The following is a 7,132-nucleotide window of genomic DNA, read 5'->3' as shown; positions in this document are numbered from 1 at the left end:
CCAGGCCACTGCTGTCCTTCCACCACTGCAATGCCATGAGAGAGGTAAGGCCGTTGTGTCCATCCTAATGAGGGTTTGGTTGGTAAGTGAACATGTGAGTCTGGGAGGGTCCATGAAGAGGCTGCCATGGTGTTCTGGAGGGCTTTAATCGGGGAAGGGATGCTGGGAGATCCAGGTGCGTCTGGCTTCTGTCCATCAGTGATGTGTTGGGGGCATGAAGCTGCTTCATGCTTGGAGTGGGGTTAAGTGGAGCTCTGCCTGTAGAGCTGGGCTGGCAGTGGGGAGGGAACCGGCGCCCTTGAGGGGGTTGTGGCCGTGGTGCCGAGCAGGGGCAGGCGGATGCTGCTGGTGTAGGGGCCCCGGGCTGGGTGCGGGGTCCAGCGGCCGGACCAGGGCTCGATCTCCGGTACCGGCCGCCGCTCCCCGCACCCCGCCCGCACCGCCGCCGCCGGCCCGCCAGGGGGCGCCGCAGCCTCCCTTACCCACGCGCGCTTTCTTCCCCCCCCCCCCAACCTCCCCAGCCGTCGCCATGGTGACCGCTGGGTGCGTAGCGGTCCTTACGAAGCTGACGCAGTGGGCGGCCCGGCACGGGCGGGGGCGGCCCCTGCACGGGCGGAGGCGGTGTTAGAGAATCGGGGGGCCGCGAGGCCCCCGGGATGGAGGCGGCGGCGGCCTTGGGCCTGCGTCGCGGGCGGCGGCGGCGGCGGCGGCTGAGGTGAGGCGAGGGGAGAGGCGGGATGGCGGCGGCGGGAGGGCAGGGCCCCGCGGGCCGTGAGGGGCCGAGGCCGCCGCGGCAGGTGCCGAGGGGCGGGGGTGCCCCGCTTCAGCCAGCCCCGGCCCTTGAGGGGCTGCGGGAGCCGTGCCTGCGGGGCGCCTCTCTCCATCCCGGGCGGAGCAGCGCAGGGCCGGCGCGGGCGGCAGCCGCAGGCTTCCCTTCGCTTCCTCCCCCTCGCAGTGTGGCCTGCGCCCGGTGGAGGGGGCGAGCACCCCCAGGGCCATGTGGGGGCTCCGAAGGGAGGCCCAAGCTGGGCTTTGGCTGTGCCCGGCAGCCTGGTGCGGGAGATGGGATGGGTGTTGCGGGCTGACGGTACCGGGAGCAGCTGCTGGTGTGTGGAGGGTGGGTGTGACACATGCGCTCGTTCAGTGTTCGTTGCTTGTCCGTAGGGCCCGGGGTCTCTCACAGGTAGCTGGGGCTACAAGTACTCCGGGGATGTGGATTTACCACGGTGGGAGGTGAGCCCTGGCTGTGGCAGTCCTCATTTAGGGTCACAGTGGACCCGCACGCTTATAAAAGTAAAGGATCTATCCCCCTGAGATCGTATAGCTGGGATGTTGCCAGGCTGCTCTGCCATGTGCCCGTTCTGGGCATCAGTACCCGCCGCTGTGTTTGGGACGGGCTTCAGTGGCCGCTTGGGAATGGTGGTTGCTGAGTCTGCAGGTCCCGATGGTGCTTACAGCCCCAGCTCCAGGTGGGAAAACAGCAGCATGATTGCCAGAGGTGCTCTGTACAGCTCCTGGGATGCTGGAGGGTGGCAGCGCTGTGTGCTGTAAGCAGCACATCTCGGTGGGGTGGGTTAAACGGTGCGTTAAAGGAAAGGTTCTGAGGGTGAATACAACCTCTGCCAAGGTGGGAAGGCTTGATCCTTGCCTGCCAGAGTAAAGCTCCGTGCTACCGGCTGTTCTTCCAGCCTCTGCTGTGTTCTGGATGGACAGGGGGAAGAGGCTGAGCTTGGTGCGGTCAGGCGGAGTGTTTTTCAAACAGTCGTGGTTGGGAGATAATGAAATTGCAGGAAGTGGCTTTTGGAAAGGCAAAGTCTTTAATGGCTTGGGTTTGTTACGTTGAAATATGTGTCTCCAGTGGGCGCAAGTGGAGAGCTTTCTAAATAGGAAACGTTATCAGGGTGAAGTTATTTGTTGGCTGAGGTGTTAGCTTTCTGTGTCATGAAAGTTACGTGGGGTTCTTAAAGGTGCTGCTGAAGTTACTGCTCAGCCCTCAATGTATGTCTCAGGCTGCAGTGGACAGGCAGGCCAGGAACAGCTAATGGGGACGAGAAACTTGAGCAGCATCTGCTACGTGGTAAATAATGTATGTCGCCTGGAACTTCTGTAACTAAAGCTCTTCAGAAAGGAGTAGGAGAAATATTCCTCTTTAAATCTGTATTTAAAGAAGAGATTTGGGAGTTACCATCTGGTTTACACAAATTTTACTCCTTCTATAACATGCTAAGAGTCAAAATGACTTGAGGGTATGAATTATGTATAGATTTTGGTAGCACTGACCTGTAAAAAACAGATATGATCCGAATTCCATTTTAATGTAAGGCGCTGGGCTTAGGTCCTTTGCCTGCTACCTGCAAAATCAGAATTCACACAGAAACAGGGGTTGCTTTAAGCCCCTGACAGCTCAGTTGCTGTTGGGATATGGGTGCTGAGAAAGTCAGACTTCACTGTGCTGTGTCCCCTGTTCCTCTTCTAGAGACCTAGAAAGGAGCAGTTGTGCAGCAAGGTATGGTCTGAGTGGCTGAAATTGAGAAATATGCTGCTCCAGGAGAAAAAGTGGGAAGGATGAAAATCCTCCAATACCAAAAAGTTACATTAAAAAAATAGAGAAATGGGGTAAAGCAAAATACCTTTCAGAAAAAAGGAGAAAAGAATGTCGCTATCAGACTGTTTAGAAGGGTTAAGACTTTCCTTCAGCAGCAGCTCTGTGTTTGTCTTCTACTAAACTTTGGCAGAGTTTAACTTCTCAGGAAACTGTAAAAATTCCTATGGACAACATAGTTATGACCAAACATATCTGCTTTGTATGGACGTGCTTTTGGACTTCGTATGGGGATAGAAATCACGTTGCTTGTGCTGGGTCTGCCTCTGTTTGCTCTACGAAGAGACTTTTATGTACCCCTTAAACACTGTGTGCATCTGACTAGGAACTGGAGGCATAAACTTGCAAACCCCTTGGTTGCCCTTTGGAAAATCCGTTTGATTTCCATGTTTTTATCAGTCCCACCTGTCTGTGCGTTCCTTTTGTGGGAAAAAAAACCCCAAAGTTTTGACATTCCCCATGGATCTGAGTGCAGGAGCTGTGAATTGTCACTGTAACTCATGTGAAGGTCAAGTTGTGGCTCTATCTGTGAGGTGACCTTTAACCCCGGGGCCCTGAAGGTACAGGTGTTTAAAGGTGCCAAGACTAAAACCAGGCAGATGGATGTTTCCAGTGCAGCCTCTTCTTAGAAATTCATTAATTTTGAGTTAGCTCCTCAAAATAGGTCACTTTGGTTTCTGAGCTGGGATATAATTGTATGCATTTGCAAAAAATAGATTGATATGCTGCTTCTAAGCCTCTGTGACTTTGAAAACTCTCCTTAAAGCAACATAGATACCAATCTTCTTGGGTTTGTGCGTCTCTTCCAGGCAAGAACCCCTAAGCTGGAGGCTTCTAGGAAATACAGGCTTGGGACACTGCTCAGCTTTGGGCAGCCAGGAGGCTGTGGGACTTTGAGTTGTCATTTGCTCCATCCCTGGCAGTGTTAAAGGATGGGGCTTGGAGCAATGTGTTCTAGTGGAAGGTGTCCCTGCCCATGGCAGGGGGTTGAACTGGATGAGCTTTAAGGGCCCTTCCAACCCAAACCATTCCCTAATTCTATGATTTAGAGGACTGCCTACAATTTATTAAGCTTGCTTGCATTAAACAGCAATCATTCTGTTGTCTTCAGACAGGGAAAGGATGTTTGAGACTCTTCCTTGGGCAGCAAAATGTGTTTACCCTAGAACAAGAGGCTTTTACTCTGGGGAGCCTGCTTCCACTCCGCTTTTCCTCTGAGAAAGCAGCATGCTCCCTTTCTCAGCTTGCCACCTAGGTAGCAGCAAATAATACTGATTTAAAGCTAGCTGATTCTGACAGTGATCCAGCAGATGAATAAGTACATCCTGAGCCGGATTCAGCCTTGGAGTTTGAGGAAGTTCCATTTAAAGAGACAGCTATTGAGATGTTTGGATGAGTGCAAACTCTTTTCAGCTGCTTTGAGAGAGCTTCAGGGCTGGAGTTTTGAGAGAGCTGGGGGAAAGGAATTTATGAAAGTGGCCTTTGTGCTATCAGGAGCGTGACAAATGGACTCTGGGGATCTGGGGTTAGCTTTGGGATGATTATTCTTACTGGAATACATTCTTTGGAGTCAATCAGACTTTACTTGATGTTCGTTTGTTCTGATATCTTCTTTATCTGCAGTGTACGCACATGATACTGTTAATTTAAGTGTATATCTGCCAGAACAAACACACATGGTTCACAGTTAACTTAGGGAGTTAACGGTGGTGGGAATCCTTGTGATGCTTCTACTTAGAACTACATTGCTTCCGTTTCAAGCCAACACTTCATTTTGTGTATTTCTGAAGAGAAATCAGAGGAAAAACATCTTGCAAATGTGGTGGGTGCATTATCTGTGCAGCTTTGAACTTCTATGAGAGAAGAAACTGAAATGATCTCTCTGCTTTTGATAAGAAATGGAAAATTTTGCCTACTGAAACCTTAAAATTACTGTGTATTTTAAGAGCACGACTAGCTGGGGGTTGATAGTTACTCACAGGGCACAGAAATAAGACTCTAGAGTCTGCTCCCTTTGCGCAACCATGTTATGTTGATCCTGCTCACTAGATCTCCCTCTGCTTGCCAATAATGCAGTATATTGTTTGTCCCCTACAGCAGCAATGCCTCTACTTATAATTCTACAGTGCAAGATGCTAAGGCTCTTAGTCTGCTTGCTTGGGTGCATGGGTTTAAGTCGTGGTACTTAGCATGTTGATCCTAAGTTCATTATCAAACTGTCTATAAGAACATACCGAACTGATCTGTTAAAGTCTAAATTACTGTGGAATATGAACTCTTTGAAGCATCACAACAAGCCTTAACAAATGATAATGTGAAAATTGCTGGGTTTATTTATTAGAAGCAACATAAAGGGGAATATTCTGCTACAAAATGATCCAAAATTTGGGGTTTCAATGCAAAGCATAATGCTGCTGTAGCTTGGTCATGGTTTCAAATACAAAGTAGAATTCCTACTGAGCTTGAGGAAAAATGTGCTCTCTGTCTTCAGTCCTTTATTATTTCTGTTCTTATCCTTCCTCCTTTTTACCTTTTTGTCTCCTCCCAGTGAAGGGGCTGTGGGTCCCTTACCTCATACTCTGGATTTCTTTGAAAAGGTGTCAAGTTAAAGATGAAATAAAAAGGTTGATTATTTTACTCCTCCTTGCAGCAAGAGTAGAAAAATCTGCACTGCAAGCAGAGCCTGCTTGGGCAAGGAATAGTTTTGTCATGGGCTCTTAACCCCTAAGCTTCCGATCTGTGCTTTTACATTGATGCTGCTTTAACTGGGCTCATGCTCCTGCAGACTTGTGCAAGCCCCTGGAATTCCCACTCCTACCCCCTCCACTGGAGCTTCTGTCTCTTGCAGGAGACCTGGCCTTATGGTCTCCTTCAGGCTGACTACAGATGTCTGGAACTGTGAATTTGTGGCTCTTAGAATCATAGAATCATGGAATGATTTGAGTTGGAAGAGACCTTAAAGCTTATCCAGCTCCAACCTCTGCCATGGGCAGGGACCCCTTCCACTGGAGCAGCTTGCTCCAAGCCCCTGTGTCCAACCTGGCCTTGAGCACTGCCAGGGATGGGGCAGCCACAGCTTCTCTGGGCACCCTGTGCCAGCGCCTCAGCACCCTCCCAGGGATGAGCTTCTGCCTAAGAGCTCATCTCAGTCTCCCCTCGGGCAGGTTCAAGCCATTCCCCTTGCCCTGTCCCTACAGGCCCTTGCCCAAAGCCCTCTCCAGGTTTCCTGGAACCCCTTTAGGCACTGGAGCTGCTCTAAGGTCTCCCCTTCAGGAGCCTTCTCCAGGCTGAATCAGCCCAACTCTCTCAGCCTGTCTCCAGAGCTGGGCTGCTCCAGCCCTGTCAGTTCTATTCAAGTACATCAGCAGCCAGCCTGCTTTTGGTTTCTGTACATTCCCTTTGTGTGAAATTAAAACAACCAGAGGATTCCTCAGTGATGTCTTTGACCTTAATAAAAATTTCTCCCTGAGAACAAGATACAAGATACACTCTAGAGTCTTTAAAATTCTAAGTTTCCTTGTTTTTTCACTTGCCTTTTCATCATGCAAACCTGCTGTTCAGCAGGCAATGATACAAAACCCAGTGGAACTGATTTCTAGGAAGCTCGTAATATGCTAAATTCTCTCTTGGTTGTTTGATCTCATTTCCATGACCTTATGTGCAGATCTACATGGCTGCATTGGCAGGAACCTGGTGCTGAAGAGCCCTCTCCTACCAGAGGCCTGCTGGTGTGTGGTTATTATGGGAATCCTAGAGAAGACTGTTGGGGTGGAGTTTGTGCCTAATGTGTTATGTATGTTTTCTAAATGCCTGCTGTTTCATAAGAAGTTTTGTGAGCTCCTTCATCCACAGAGAGGTTTGTGCTGCTCCACTCCCATTTTCTCTGGGTCTTCCTCGGGGTGAGAATGTCCTTGTGCCCTGAGGGGTAACTCGCTGAGAAAGCTGTCCAGGAGGGTGTCTGGGTCAGTCTGTCTTCATCACCATGTTCCTTTCTGCCAGGCACTGGCATCTTTAGGGGTGAGTAAGCACTGAAGATCCTCTTCAGGATCTGTGGGATAGCTTCTTTGGTGTAGTTGGTGCTCTGTGACATAGGAGATGGGAAGATTTGCTTGTAGCATCTAGATGATGTGAAGAGCTTGTAGCTTTGTGCTGAATGAGAGCAGAGACTTGCTGGTACTGAAACTGTGCGAGGTTCTTCTCTTGTCAAGGCATGGTTAAGATAATTTTAAATAGCATTTATGGTTACTGTGAGTAATTAGCTAATGGATAAATATGAGAAGGCTGCCTTAAATGAATAGGTCCTCTCAGCCTTTGCTTTGCATGTCTGTTTTCCTCCGTAACATGTTTCTTTGTGATTTGTTGGTACAGAGATACGATTATCAGCACAGACCCGAAAGATCCTGCGCTTAGATCCAGGCAGGCTTCTAGATTAAGTCCTTATTCTATTCTGAAGCAAATATGCAAATAATATGGTGAATTCCTCAGACCACCTTAAATAAAACTGAACTGGATAATAGAAAGAAACAAGGA

At 49.6% G+C, this 7,132-nt stretch overlaps 1 protein-coding gene across 3 annotated transcripts in view; it reads left to right on the top strand.

Moving 5' to 3' along the window:
• Positions 1-610: 610 nt before the first annotated feature.
• Positions 611-7,132, top strand: part of DAGLA (diacylglycerol lipase alpha) — a 77,592-nt gene continuing 71,070 nt past the window's right edge. For all 3 annotated transcript variants that reach the window (XM_065685173.1, XM_065685172.1, XM_065685168.1), the window contains exon 1: positions 611-715. The gene's annotated coding sequence lies outside the window, so the exon portion shown is untranslated. The remainder of the gene's footprint in view (positions 716-7,132) is intronic.

This window comes from Lathamus discolor, chromosome 6 (genome assembly GCF_037157495.1).
Source record: "Lathamus discolor isolate bLatDis1 chromosome 6, bLatDis1.hap1, whole genome shotgun sequence".
Taxonomy (NCBI): Eukaryota; Metazoa; Chordata; class Aves; order Psittaciformes; family Psittacidae; genus Lathamus; species Lathamus discolor.
This window is presented reverse-complemented; position numbering and strand designations above follow the sequence as displayed.